This window comes from Lucilia sericata, unplaced genomic scaffold (genome assembly GCF_015586225.1).
Source record: "Lucilia sericata isolate MDLA Ls3-8-SP2 unplaced genomic scaffold, ASM1558622v1 Contig000063F_arrow, whole genome shotgun sequence".
Classification (NCBI taxonomy): Eukaryota; Metazoa; Arthropoda; class Insecta; order Diptera; family Calliphoridae; genus Lucilia; species Lucilia sericata.
The window spans coordinates 340,894-356,740 of NW_023994098.1; the positions used below are offsets into that span (position 1 = coordinate 340,894).

Below are 15,847 nucleotides of genomic sequence, written 5' to 3' on the forward strand. Positions count from 1 at the left end.
ATATTTTTCTATCTGTAATGACTTTTTTTGAAATAAATACCAAAATGTATCTTATAACGATAAAATAGTTATTTTATTTTGCTGCATTTTTTTAATCCTTAAAGTCAGTTTCTGGACCAAAAAGTCCTTAAAATTTTAGAAATTGAAAATTAGCTTAAATTAGGAAATTTGTAGAAAAATTTAAAAAACTTTTTTTGAGAAATTATACTGAAGTCAGCATTTTCAATCACTGGTAGGGAACTAAGGACACTTTCAAATGATTTGTTTTATTTTTTCCATGTGCAGTAGATTTAAAGAACTGTTCAGTTTAAATTACGTCACACCGCACTTTGAATTTTAGTGCCCCTGGTGTAAAGGGGCAAAAGTCTTCGGGGCATTTTATTAATTTCAAAAATACGTGCCATTAACCCTATAAAATTTCAAGCGTTTTTTTGCTGTTTGAAAAAGTACATGCAATTGAAAAAACTCTGAAACGATTATGAGAAATTCTGCACAAAATCATTAAAAATTTGGGCTCATTGATTTCAAATTCCTTTAAAAAGAACAAAATTACGTTTTTTTCTGCCCTAGGAAAATATGAAGAATCCTTGAATATTGACAGAGAAAACAAAACTACTTTTAATTTGACAAACAATTTCGAGCTGTTCATTAAAGAGTAAAACCACCGTTTTTTCGTCTTTGTTTCTCAAAAATACATCCATTTATAAAAAAGTATGTTTAAAAATATTATTTTTATTCATTAGCTTTTATGCATCCACACTAAAGTTTTGGATGGATTTAGACACCACTTATTAAATCCGAAGAAATGAAGGTTTAAAGATCAAATATCGTTAGATATACAAAAAAGTTACCCAAATAATTTTACTTATTAAAATATCCACATCTTCCTCTAATTAAAAAATTTCGGAATTTGGAAAATGTGTGCTGGAATTATTCAAAATCATTATTTAATTTAAAAAGCTTGGAATAAATACGGTGCTACATACGTGCAGAATTTTTGGTGGATAATTTTCTAAAAGTATAAAAAGATATTGAAAGATGAATTCATCTATATTTTATATGAACAATGCTTTATGCTATGTTTCCACTGAGGTGTTTTGAGCAAATCTAATGGATTTGGAGAAAACTAGTTGAAATCATGTAGATTTGTCATACATTTTTGACAAATCCAAATCTACTTAATCTACTAGATTTGATTTAAAACATGTCGAAAATGTAATACAACATTGTGTAATACGCATTGTGTCTAAGATAAGCAAATACAACTATAGGCTAACCATTCAAGTTGAATGTTTTCATCGAAAAAGTTACTTTTAATTTTGAAATAAAAACAGAATAAAAACAGTGGCATTTGATAAACAAATTTATACTTTTACAACTGTAATTTTGTATTTTTAATGTTCAAATTTAAAGAAATTAACATTACTGTCATTATATTAAAATAAAATAACGGGATTTGTTCGAAAATTCGAATATCAAAAACGAGTAAGGTCAGTGGAAACACATTGAAGAGATTTACGCAAATCTAGTAGATTTCAAGCCAGTGGAAACATAGTATTATATTTATCGTTTCAGAGGTATACCTATATAAGATTTGCAAAAGTGCTGTCTTTCAGGACACTCTAATGAATAGTTAAATACATATCATAGTTTTTTAGATTTGAGCTGCATGGCAACCGAGCTGCATGGCAATCAATATAATTTTTGATGGTTTTTTTAACTTATTGCAGATTTTTATTGTTATCTCGATTTAACAATAAATTTAAATTTTATATTTTTGTATGAAAAATATGAGTGATTACGGATCTTTATTTTTTCTCGAATTAAGAGTTATTAAAAGTAAATTTTTAAAGAGTTATATAAATAGAAATTTTAAGGGGAGATATAAATGATTTTCTAGATGGATTTGTAGATTTAAATTTAAAATTCGAATTTTTGTGAAAAATGTAATATGAATATATTATTTACCCTATTTTAGGAGCGGTTTTTGTTCAGTACTGCATACAAAAGTGACATCGTAGACATTCATTGAAGATCTAATATAGTTATAGTTTTTTTGTTCAGTACTGCATACAAAAGTGGCATCGTAGACATTCATTCAACATCTAATATATGTAGTTTAAAGTTTTCTCGATCGTAGGAAACTACATCCGATTCTCTTTTAAAATTGTTATTTTCTGAGGATATACAGCAAATTAATGGTTTTGAAATAAAAAAAAGTTTACTGATGGAAAATATAAGTGATGGGATTAATATATACAGATCTACAACAATATAACTTTGATAAAAAATGTCCGATTCTGTTTTAAAATAGTTTTTTTTTTGAGGATATTCAGCGGATTACAGGTTTTGAAATAAGAATAATTATAATGGGATATACGAATCCACAACCGATTTTACGCTTTAATGAAAATCGATTGAAAATAAATTAAATTGATTACAGATTTTTATTTTACCTAATCGTAAAGTAAGTTAAGGACCTACAAACATTTTAGAGTTTTCAAAAAAAATAAATTTTTTATTAAAATTTTAACTACCTAAATAATAATTCTCATACTATAAGAAGTATATATCATGAGTATTATAAATGTAACAAAAAATGGACAGAAAAAGGCCATTGCATTTCATTAAGAATTTTTTTATATTTAGCCTAGAAATTTGGTGTTCAAAAAGTGAACATAAAAATGTGAGTAGCATCCAATCAGTACCATATAAAGTTTTTTTACTTTTGGGGTTAGACCTATTAAATGCCAAATTTTATGTAAGTAAGTTTATTAGTTATGTAGTGAAAGAGTAAAAAAAGCGTCTCATATATATATGAAATCTTGTTCGAAATAATACATTTTCGACATGTTTTAAATCAAATCTAGTAGATTAAGTAGATTTGGATTTGTCAAAAATGTATGACAAATCTACATGATTTCAACTAGTTTTCTCCAAATCCATTAGATTTGCTCAAAACACCTCAGTGGAAACATAGCATAAAGCATTGTTCATATAAAATATAGATGAATTCATCTTTCAATATCTTTTTATACTTTTAGAAAATTATCCACCAAAAATTCTGCACGTATGTAGCACCGTATTTATTCCAAGCTTTTTAAATTAAATAATGATTTTGAATAATTCCAGCACACATTTTCCAAATTCCGAAATTTTTTAATTAGAGGAAGATGTGGATATTTTAATAAGTAAAATTATTTGGGTATCTTTTTTGTATATCTAACGATATTTGATCTTTAAACCTTCATTTCTTCGGATTTAATAAGTGGTGTCTAAATCCATCCAAAACTTTAGTGTGGATGCATAAAAGCTAATGAATAAAAATAATATTTTTAAACATACTTTTTTATAAATGGATGTATTTTTGAGAAACAAAGACGAAAAAACGGTGGTTTTACTCTTTAATGAACAGCTCGAAATTGTTTGTCAAATTAAAAGTAGTTTTGTTTTTTCTGTTAATATTCAAGGATTCTTCATATTTTCCTAGGGCAGAAAAAAACGTAATTTTGTTCTTTTTAAAGGAATTTGAAATAAATGAGCCCAAATTTTTAATGATTTTGTGCAGAATTTCTCATAATCGTTTCAGAGTTTTTTCAATTGCATGTACTTTTTCAAACAGCAAAAAAACGCTTGAAATTTTATAGGGTTAATGGCACGTATTTTTGAAATTAATAAAATGCCCCGAAGACTTTTGCCTCTTTACACCAGGGGCACTAAAATTCAAAGTACAGTGTGACGTAATTTAAACTGAACAGTTCTTTAAATCTACTGCATATGGAAAAAATAAAACAAATCATTTGAAAGTGTCCTTAGTTCCCTACCAGTGATTGAAAATGCTGATTTCAGTATAATTTCTCAAAACAAGTTTTTTAAATTTTTCTACAAATTTCCTAATTTAAGCTAATTTTCAATTTCTAAAGTTTTAAGGACTTTTTGGTCCAGAAACTGACTTTAAGGATTAAAAAAATGCAGAAAAATAAAATAACTATTTTATCGTTATAAGATACATTTTGGTATTTATTTCAAAAAAAGTCATTACAGATAGAAAAATATTCTCTTTACTTTTTGAAGAAACCCGGACAACGCCGGGTACACGCAGCTAGTATGTGTATAAAACAGACCGTTTGTTTGTGTGTTTGATAGTTACGCTTTCGCGGCAAAACTACTCAACCGATTTACATGAAATTTGGACCGCTAATAGGTCTAACCCCAAAAGGAACAATAGAATATATGAGATCATGATCGGATGACACGCCCTTTTTTACGCCCATTTTTTGTAAAACTATTATTACACCAATTTTGCAATCACAATATGCAAAAACTACTAAACCGATTCACCTGAAATTTTGCATGCCGATAGGTATAAGTTCGAAAAGAACTATAGGCTATATATAAGATCTTGATCCGATGCCACGCCCCTTCTACGCGTACTTTTTATAAAATTATCCTATCCTATAATTATATGAAAAAGACTGTGTACAGGGCTGCCAGATGAATTTTTGAAAAAATCGTCAATTTCCCAATAAAATTTTAAGTAATTGTCATTTTGGTTTTAAGAAATCGTCAAAAAAATCGGAGAATATGAAAAGCTTAAAATTTGTATAAAAAATTAAAAATATTGTAATATTTTAAGATGAAATATATTAAAAAAATATTATATTAATAAATATTTATGTAAAATCCGAAAAATACGGAATATTATTGCTCAAGATTCAATAAACTTTGAGTTTCGAAGAATATTCGACAGTAATGTTAATTCTTTTCTAATGTTCTCATAATGTTTTCAATGTTCTGGCATTTTTTAAAATATCAAACATAAATACTGCTAAAATTTACATAGTGTTCACATATAGTTTTTAGGTATAGAAACATGTTCATCTTTTTCCTTAAATTTCTCAAAGTTTGTTGCATCAAAATATTGCTTGTTTTGGTGCACAAGGAATATTTTAATCTTTTTAAGCAAAAAACTGTTTGTAAATTTTTTTTAAGTTTTCTGTAAACAAGTACTTATCTAGCAAAAAATATTCTTGATTTGGAAGCAATAAATATAACTACTGTATCTTTAACTCCTTCTTCTATTGCATCTTAAAATTATTGCCTTACAAAAAAGATTTTGGAAGGCACATATTCAGCAATTATTGTTTGTGGTGTAGAAATTTGCTTCTCAACAGCTCTAAAATCACTTAATTTTTGCATCTTTCTAAATTTAAATCAATGTTCAGTGTTGAAAAATAATATTAATTCACTGAAATCAGCGCAATTTCAACAATATGAAATATTCACATTTTGGATTCCTTAGGCAGAGCCTCTACGAGAGGAATCCCATATAAAAATCATATATTCTTTCATAACAAGTGCAAGCAGTAACAACTGCTCTCTGCCTTACAAATCTGCTTCCGAGGAAGCACTATTTTTTGCTGGGTAGATATAAAAAGAATAAACTTGGTGAGATTTCTTCGTAAAATTTAGTTCTTTTACAAAACTTGTTTGTACTGGATTTAACTTATACAGTGTGTGTTCAGATCTGTCGATCTCTTCAAAAGTTATAAGAAATAATGTACATAGCATACACATTTAGATGTTAAATATGTTTAAGCTTTGAGAGCTTAAAACTCAAAACACACTTTTTCGACTTAGAATGTTTTATAAAGCTCTTCTAGAATTTAATTTCTAGTTTTCATTATAATATAAATTCTATTTTTATTGAATTCCAAGTTTAATATTAATTTCTTTTTTTTTTCACTGTAAAATAAAAAAAAATATAAAATCTTTAATTTTTTTAATTTTTCAAAAATCGTCAGTTTCAAGGAAAAAATCGTCAAATCGTCACTTTGCTATTTTTGAAACGAAGAATCGTCAAAATGATGATAAATCGTCAAATCTGGCAGATATGTCTGTGTGTTTGTTACGCTTTCACGGCCAACCGATTTACATGAAATTTAGAACACTAATAGTTCTATTCTAAAGTGCAACAATAGGCTATATAAAATCATGATTGGACGTCACGATTCTTCTTATGCTCACTTTTTTCTATATAATTGTTATACAAAATTTTAATTTGAGACTTACAGAAAACTACTGAACCGATTTACATGAAATTTGGTATACCGATAGGTCTGACCTCAGGAAGAACTATAAACTATATAAGATCTGGATCAGACGCCACGCTGTTTGTAAAACGCCAACTGTTTGTAAAACAATTATTATACCAAATTTACGGCAAACTACTCAACCGATTTACATGAAATTTGGACCGCTAATAGGTCTAACCCCAAAGGGAACAATAGAATATATGAGATCATGATCGGATGACACGCCCTTTTTTACGCCCATTTTTTGTAAAACTATTATTACACCAATTTTGCAATCACAATATGCAAAAACTACTAAACCGATTCACCTGAAATTTTGCATGCCGATAGGTATAAGTTCGAAAAGAACTATAGGATATATATATATAAGATCTTGATCCGATGCCACGCCTCTTCTACGCGTACTTTTTATAAAATTATCCTATCCTATCCTATAATTATATGAAAAAGACTGTGTGTTTGTGTGTTTCACGGCCAACCGATTTTATGCTACATCAAATCAGAATAAATACACCTATACAACCAATTTCGGGCCTGTTGTGATCTTAATGAAATGCAATGACCTTTTTCCGTCCATTTTTTGTTACATTTATAATGCTCATGATATATACTTCTTATAGTATATGAGAATTATTATGTAGATAGTTAAAATTTTAATCAAAAATTTATTTTTAATTGAAAACTTTAAAATGTTTGTAGGTCCTTAACTTACTTCACGATTCGGTAAAATAATAATCTGTAATAAATTTAATTTATTTTCAATCGATTTTCATTTAAAGCGTAAAATCGGTTGTAGATTCGTGTATCCCTATATATTTTCGTATATTCGTATATCACTTATATTTTCCACTGAAAAACTATTCTTATTTCAAAACCTGTAATCCGTTGTATATTCTCAAAAATAAAACTATTTTTAAATAGAATCGGATGTAGTTTACTACGATCGAGAAAATAGCATATGAAAATTTTTTATCAAAATTATATTGTTGTAGATCCGTATATATTACTCGTATCACTTATATCTTCCACCGGAAAACTAGTTTTATTTCAAAACCAGTAATCTGCTGTATATCCTCAGAAAATAATAATTTTAAAAGAGAATCGAATGTAGTTTCCTACGATCGAGAAAACTATAAACTATATTAGATCTTGAATGAATGTCTACGATGCAGTATAAAAACTACTGAACAAGACCGCTCCTAAAATAGGGTAAATAATATATTCATATTCCATTTTTCACAAAAAATCGAATTTTAAACTTAAATCTACAAATCTATCTAGAAAATCATTCATATCTCCCCGTAAAATTTATATTTATATAACTCTTTAAAAATTCACTTTAAATAACTCTCAATTCGAGAAAACAATAATCACTCATATTTATACCCTACACCACTTTAGTGGGGAGGGTATATTGGGTTTGTGCTGTTGTTTGTAACATACAAAAATATTCGTCCTATACCTTAAAGTATACCAATGGCTGGCTGTCCATGTAAACCTTGTGCGCAAGGTACAGGTCGCAATTTTCAAGATAATTGGATGAAATTTGGCACACACGTTTTTTTTTGACCCAAGGACGAAGCCTTGGTTAAAATCGGTCCATTATTTGACCTAGCCCGGGCTTGGTCCATATTTGCCCCTTGCCCCCCATATAAAGCCTCTTTCAGAAAATTAGTTTTTCATCCATAAATTGCTTAAATGTATCGGAACAAGGTAATATTGAAGATAAATGCTTTATTATGAGAAATAAATCACATTTAATATTCATAACTGGTGTAGGTTATAATATGATCGGCGACGCTCAACTATACCTTTTTACTTGTTTCTATACAAATCGAGTTTTATATCAAAAATATAAAATTTAAATTTATTGTTAAATCTCTGGAGAGTTTTCCCGTTTTTCCTACCAAGCGCGTCCCCGGATGGATGGGGGTGGTGATGGACCATCTGTCCTCCCACAGTTTTAGTTCGACTCAAGCTGAGGGAGGGCAGATTGTCTACCACCTGGGAATATTATATTCCCCGCGGACCAACAAACTGGAAAATAAAAATAAAAAGATGAAAGTTACGGTGCAGGGCAAAAATAACCCAGTACCGGCAAAGTACTACTACGGAGGTGGGTACCTTGGCCTCCGTGGCGGACAATGCGTGTACAGCATGCCATTGGCAAAAACATAGGGGTGAAAGAGAAGGATGTACTCGGAGAGAGCTCTAAGCTACCTCTGCCTTTAAATATAGGTGAGGGTTCCGACTCTGAATCCTCAGATGATAATAACAACACCATTATAGCAAATCCCAAAAAGGATGAAGTAGAGCAAAGGTGAAACAGGTGAGTGATAGCATAGCTAAACTAGCTATTACTAAGAAAAGACTATCTGGAGCACAGAGGATGAAGTTGAAAAGATGTTTCAGAAATTAATAGTTAGTCAATCCAACGTCACTCCAAAGGAAAAATCGGACTCTCTCAAAGAGGATCTGGTTTCCCGAAGAGTTCACAACTGAGAATAAACCTAAGAAGAAAAAGAGCTCCCCGTCTTCTAATACACAGTCGAAGACAAGCCATACTTCATTCAAAGGAACCTTAAGTCAGAATCCTGAGAGTAAGGGTGACAACGCCAAGACAGATATTCCGAAGACGATCACGTCGGCGAAATCAACCTCGAAGGTACGGGTATCTCAAAAGAAGCCCCGAAAAGCGAGGAAAGAGAGGCTAGACAGTGGAAAAGGAAAAGTCTTACGCCAAAATTGCAACAAATATGAGGTTGGCATCTCACCAATGTGTTAGTACCCTAAAGAACTTGGTGGAAAGTATCCCTAATCCCTGGGACGGCGCTAAGCTGGGACTGACAAAGAAGAGCGAGCTTCCGATGCTCTTATAGTCCACTGTCTACATAAAAGGATGGGGCAGTAAACTGGCTAATGAACGTATACTGGAAATTCTTGGTGGTCAAAATGCTGAGCTGGCCGTGGAAAAACGGGATGTTTTTTACGGCGCTGCGAATTATGACCCCAGGTAAAACGGCCATAAAATATAAAACGAAAAATTGCCCCAATGTTGGGGTCAAAATTCATTATGAAGTATAACCATAACAAATTTTCAAATACAGTTCTGTTTTAAAAGTGATACAATGTCAATGGACATTATAACACTTTTAAAAATTGTCATAACGTTCATGCACTATGAAACTTTTTGGTGTGTCATAACGTCAATGGATTTTATATATGCTAGTATATTTATACATTTTCATATTTAATAATATTTGTTGTATTTTCATAAAATACCTAACACCACAGCATCAGTAGCAACTACTAATAACGTTAAGGAGTCAAATCCTAAAAGCGAGGAAGCTACCACTAACTCGCCAAAAGAAGGTGCAGCTGCCAAAATTGGGGAGGCGTCGATTGAAAGGGATATAAAAACCGGCCCCGATAAGGACACTAAAACACCTAAGACGGTACCCAAAGCATCATTAGCAAGTACTGGTAATTTTGAAGAGTCAAATTCTAAAAGCGAGGAGGAAATCACTTACCCGCCAGAAGACAGAACAGCAGTGCTGTCCAAAATTGGGAAAGTGTCGATTAAAAAGACTGCTCTTGCTATGTACACCGCAGTGCCATCAATAGTACCTACTGCATCAATAGCCACTTCAGGTTACCCGGAGGAGTCAAATCCAACGAGTGGGGAGGTGATCACACTAATGGAGGACAATGATTGAGGTTATCCAAATAAACCTCCATCGGAGCGAGACGGCTACCAACGCTCTGATGGCTAAAATTAACACAGGTAAGATACATATAGCTTTAATCCAGGAACCTTGGACGATTTACAACAAGGTTCCTGGATTAAATCACGTAAATTTTCAACTTTTCTACGCTGATACAGGGTCTCGACCGAGAACATGTATCTTATGTCACAAGAACTTATGTTTTCTCCTCTCAACAGGATTATCCACATCGGATGCAACCACATCCATTTACCATTAAAAAATTCCGATTTTTTTAATTAGAGGAAGATGTGGATATTTCAATAAGTAAAATTATTTGGGTAACTTTTTTGTATATCTAACGATATTTGACCTTTGAAACTTTATTTCTTCGGATTTAATAAGTGTTGTCTAAATCCATCGAAAACTTTAGTGTGGATGCATAGAAGCTAATGAATAAAAATAATATTTTTAAACGTACTTTTTGTATAAATGGATGTATTTTAGAGAAACAATGATGAGACAAAAACGGTGGTTTTACTCTTGAATGAACAACTCAAAATTGTTTGTCAAATTAAAAGTTGTTTTATTTTCTCTGTCAAAATTCAAGGACTCCTCATATTTTCCTAGGACAGAAAAAAACGTAATTTTGTTCTAATTTAAGAATTTTGAAATCTTCCAAATTTTTCATGCTTTTGTGCAGAATTTTTCATAATCGTTTCAGAGTTTCTTCAATTGTATGTACTTTTTCGAATAGCAAGAAAATCGCTTGAAATTTTGTACGTTTAATGGTACGTATTTTTGTAGTTAATAAAATTCCAGAAGCCTTTTGCCTCTTTACACCAGGCGCTCTACAATTCAAAGTACAGTGTGACGAAATTTAAACTGAACAGTTCTTAAATCTACTGCACATGGGAAAATTAAAGCAACTAATTTTAAAGTGTCCTTAGTTCGCTACCAGTGATTGAAAACGTTGATTTCAGTATAATTTCTCAAGAAAAGTTTCTTACATTTTTCTACACATTAGTCAAAATTTCCTAATTTAAACTCATTTTCAATTTGTAAATTTTTAAGGGACTTTTTGGTCCAGAAACTGACTTTAAGTATTAAACATAATGCAGAAACATTTAATAACTAATTAAAGTTATAAGCTAAATTTTGACATCTATTTAAAAAAGGTATAGTTATTACATATATACTTTTTACCGGGCAATGCCGGATACACGCAGCTAGTAATATTATATTTCGTTGAGAATTAATTTACGAATTTTTAAGACATAGTAATGGTAACAAGTGTCAAAATGCACAGTTAAGTTGAAAGGAAAATTGTAATTATTAATTTTTTAATTTTCAAAACTTTAAAGGTAAAAAAGTAATACAAAACTGCCCATAACTATTATATATCCGTTAAAATAAGGGATGTCTAGAATTATAATCGTTTTTAACATTTTGCGGCTTTTTGATTTTTTCGAGATTGAAAATATTCATATACACATAGATTTTGTTCAACCTGATTTATTTAATAATGATTTCAACAAAGTTTATATGCAAAAAGTCAAAATAATTTTTTAAATATATTATGATGTCTAAGTTCTAAAATAGATACAAAATTAAAATACACATAAGCATTAACCAGCAAACATTCGATTATCTTCTTCTTAATCGATAGAAAATTCGATTAAAGTTTCAATCAGAATAGTTAGGTATCGGAAAACTATTAAATTTGTTTATATATCCAATTGGTATACATTTATAACATGTATGTATATAGTATACAAATTTAATAGAATATGTCCTATGCTAACTTGTATGTAGCTAACTTCAGTTAATAATATGTCTAATATATGTATTACTTAATTTAACTTCTTATCTCAATATTCCTTAGAAAATATTCTAAACAAGATTCTAAGTATAGTTCATCTTTCTGTACAAAAATAGATCGATACATTTAAGGATGATAATTTCGAATTTGACCTGTTTCAGACTATGACTTTTGAGTCAGGAACACCAGTCATGCCTTACGAGCTTGTAGGCAAAGAGGAGAAAGAAGAAAAGAGTGTTGCAAAACAAGCACGAAACGTAATTTGATGGGTTTTTTCGACATTGCTTTTGTCACACTTTCGTAATTTTGATAGTTGCTTTATTTCTATTCTGCTCTCACAGCATAAAGATCGCGTGCGATTACATATTAAGCGTTGGCACTTCCAATAATTTAATTTTTTTTTATATTTTATTTTATTCGAAAGTAATTGATTTTTTAAAATGTTAGCTTATTAAAATGAAATTATTTCTTTAATAAAAAATAAATTACTACAAAAAGATCTAAAACTTACAGCTAATGGTAAAGAAAAATGTAATTTAAAGCATTTTAGTAATGTTTTTTGTAAGTTAATAAAATAACTACTTAAAAAAATTAACAAATTATTTCATTTAAAAAATATTTTAAAAATTAAGAAAAATTAATTAAAAAAATTAATTCGTTTATAAAATATTTAAATAAATACATTAAGAATTATAAATATGGCAACTTTCACATGCCTTAAAAGTCACATGTAAACATCAAGGGCATTTAAAAGAAAATTGAGAAAAAGGCATGCCTGAAAAGTCACAATCTAAAACAGTATCAATGAATGCATTATAATACTTAGCACTGAACCACAAAGTATACAGAGGTGTCACTTTTGACATTTAATAAAGTCTAAACTCAGCTTTTGTTTGATTTTGAAATTGTTTGGTGAGAAGAGGTATATAAAATACAGCTAAAAAAAATTATTGAATTCGTTTTGTGCGAAAGAGATGGAAATAGTTTTTTGCTCGTGACGCCTCTGTATACCCTGTGACTGAACCCCAAGAAATGAAACTGTGACGTGTTTTTACAACAATAACGTTAAGCTCTTCTCACAGACGAGTTCTGTGTAACTCCAACACACATGTAAAAATGTCACTCTCTCTCAAAACTTTGTCGCGAAAATTCGTGGCTTATAGCTCTTTAAAGTATTTTTTATCACTTAAAGTTATATTTTATTATTTTTTTGCATAATTTAAATGTATTTAATAGCCCGAAAAGAATCTATTTTTTATAATCGAAAAAAATATTTTTTATTTTTTTGACATTAATTTTTTGTTGTTAGAAAACTGAAAAAAGACAATGTTGTAAATTTTCGTATGGTACAAGAAAACAATATTTCAAATAAATTATTTATATTTTCAATATTGCAGATTTAAAACCCAACATATATTCTTCGAAAATGTTTATAGATAAATTATGTTGCAAAATATTTAAACAAATCTTTTAAAATAAAAATTTAAATGTAATCATTTTTTTCAATATTTTTAAATCTGACTTTTTGCAACTATGTTTACTTGAGAATTCTATTAATACATTCATAGAATTAGGTACCGACAGTAGACTTTAGTACTTTTTGACAGCGTTTCTCTTCTTGATGTTCAGTGGTACTTAGTTACTAAAATTTCTGGTAATGATTAGAAACGACTAAATCATAAAATTAAGGTTGCAATTGTTACTACATACATGCATATATTGAGAAAAATTTCGATTAGTAAATGTTTAAGTACTTATGAGCATCAAATATTCAAAGAATTCTGTACCCTGTTAACTTGTTTTAAAATTTACCAAAAAATTTCTTTAAGCGTATTTTAATTTATTTAAACATATGTATATACATATATTAAGCATATATAACATTATTCTACTATTTACTAACTTTTATAATTCCAATATTTGGTATTTGGTATTTTTATATTTTACAATTTTTTTGCATAATATTGTTCGGTGGGTTATAATATTTTTAAGTATTCAAAAACTAGAGAATATTATCTTTTCAATGATACCATTAACTTGTACCAAAAGCCAGTGGTTAACTTATTGTCCTTTTTAATATGTCTTTGCCCCTATGTACATTGTCATACAATACCAATAACGAAGAATGTCTCATACCGGAAATATTGTTGAACGAAGCTGGGAGAGAATTTATGGATGAAGTCTATAAAATTTTAAAACTTAACATTGGTTTGAAGTTTAATTTAGAACTCCATCCTCTTTATGTCAAGCCCAACTTAGATGATTTAGAAAACACGTCATTAGATGTAAAAAGTTTTGAAACAAAAACAAGTGATAGTGTTATATTCGGCTGTGCCGAATCTCATATACCCACCATCAAACAGTATGCCGTGAAAGGAATGGACTCCTATAAACATCAGGGTGATATTTGGAATATGGCTTAAGTCAATTATGGACCGAGCTCTTTTGAACTAACAAAATATTAATTTTTAAAAACAAAATATTTTTTGTTAAATTTTTAAACAGTGAGCGTATGAGTAATTTTCTGAAGAGGACCTTTATATGTGTCAATTATGAGCCGATACTCATAAAATTTTGTACATAGATTTCGTTTTGTATAGAACTTGTTTATGCCAAATTTCATCGCAATTTTAAATTAGGAAAACTCGTATTTTAATAACCAAAACTCTTTCCTGAAGGGAACTTTTTATAGAGGCTAGGGTCAGTTATTGATCAGTCCTCATTAAATTTAGAATGAAGAATTATGTTCCTAAGTATACACTTTTTGATGTCGATTTTCATCGCTGTACTAGTAATTTTCTGAACTTTCTTCATCAAATGTTCTAAAGAGGTTTTATATGGTATGGTCAATTATTGACCTATCCTCATAATTTTTGTAGACCGATTTTGGTTCATATAAAACTTGTTTACATTGAATATCATCGCTGTAATCGCATTTTTATGCCAGTAATTAGCGTTAATGTAATTTTCTAAAGGGGGCTTATATGGGGGTAGGCTGAATTACCGACACGTTCCGCATGAAATTCGTTAGCGAATTTCATAACTCATATTTTTAAGCCAGTAATGAGCGTTATAGTCATTTTCAGAGGGGGGCCTTATATGTGGGTAGGGTCATTTATACGCCGATAGAAAAAAATTGGTACAGAGGTTTTGGCGATGAAATGTGTCACATTTTTAAGCCAGTAATATTTTTAAGCCAGTAATAAGCGTTAAAGCCTGAAGGGAACCCAATATGGGGGTAGGGTCAATTATGAACCTATCCAAATAAAAGTTGGTAAAGAGATTTTGGCTCGCGAGGAACTAAATTGTGTAAAATTTTATTGCTATATTCGTATTTCTTAGGCAGTAATGAGCGTTAAAGTCATTTTCAGAAGGGGACCTTACATGGGGTGTAGGGTCATTTATGGGCCGATCTTAAAAAAATGGTAGAGAGGTTTTGGTTCGTAAGAAACTTACTTATACCGAATTTCATCGCTATACTCGCATTTTTGGGTCAGTAATGAGTGTTAAAGCCATTTTCAGAAGGGGACCTTATATGGGGGGTAGGACCATTTATGGGCCGATCCTAAAAAGAAATTGGTAGGGAGGTTTTGGTTCGTAAGAAACTTAGTTATACCGAATTTCATTTGCTTTTTTGGGCCAGTAATGACTGTTAAAGCCATTTTCAGAAGGGACCTTATATGGGGGGTAGGGTCAATTATGGACCGATCCTAAACAAAATTATAGACCGATCCTAAAACATTTTATAGAAAGATTTTGGCTGATATAAAACTTATTTATGGTGAATTTCATCGCTATACTCGTACTTCTAAAGCAGTTATGCCCGTTAATGCTGCTTTTGGGGGTCCACTTGTATGGGGGCTATCCGAAAATGTGGACCGATTGCCCTTAGCAATAAAGAATATTTATGAAAAATTTTAACTGTCTAGCTCCTCCCGTGTGGTCTCTATCGTGATTTCAACAGACAGACGGACGGACATAGTTAGATCGTCTTAGAATTTAATAAGGACATAGAATACATATACTTTTATGGGTCTATGACCAATATTTCGATGTGATACAAACAGAATGACAAATTCAATATAACCCCCATCTTTTTTGATGGTGGGTATAAGAAACAAAATTTCCACGCAATAAAACTAGAGTATTTTTCATTTAATTTTGTAGTACAATCTTTATAAAAATATAATATGTATTTGTAATACGTTATAAAATAAATATTTTAA

The 15,847-nt window shown here is 30.1% G+C and overlaps 2 protein-coding genes across 9 annotated transcripts in view; one reads left to right on the forward strand and one right to left on the reverse strand.

The window, feature by feature from the left end:
- Positions 1–15,847, reverse strand: part of LOC119616244 (protein limb expression 1 homolog) — a 69,318-nt gene that overhangs the window by 27,016 nt on the left and 26,455 nt on the right. The gene's annotated exons all lie outside the window — the stretch shown is intronic.
- The window catches only part of LOC119616243 (ionotropic receptor 75a), a 468,776-nt gene that overhangs the window by 11,917 nt on the left and 441,012 nt on the right, over positions 1–15,847 (forward strand). Inside the window, exon 3 of one of the 3 annotated variants that reach the window (XR_005232511.1) lies at positions 9,390–9,621. The exons of the other annotated variants lie outside the window; for them this stretch is intronic. The gene's annotated coding sequence lies outside the window, so the exon portion shown is untranslated. Of the gene's footprint in view, positions 1–9,389; positions 9,622–15,847 lie in introns of those variants that run through there. 3 annotated transcript variants of the gene reach the window in all.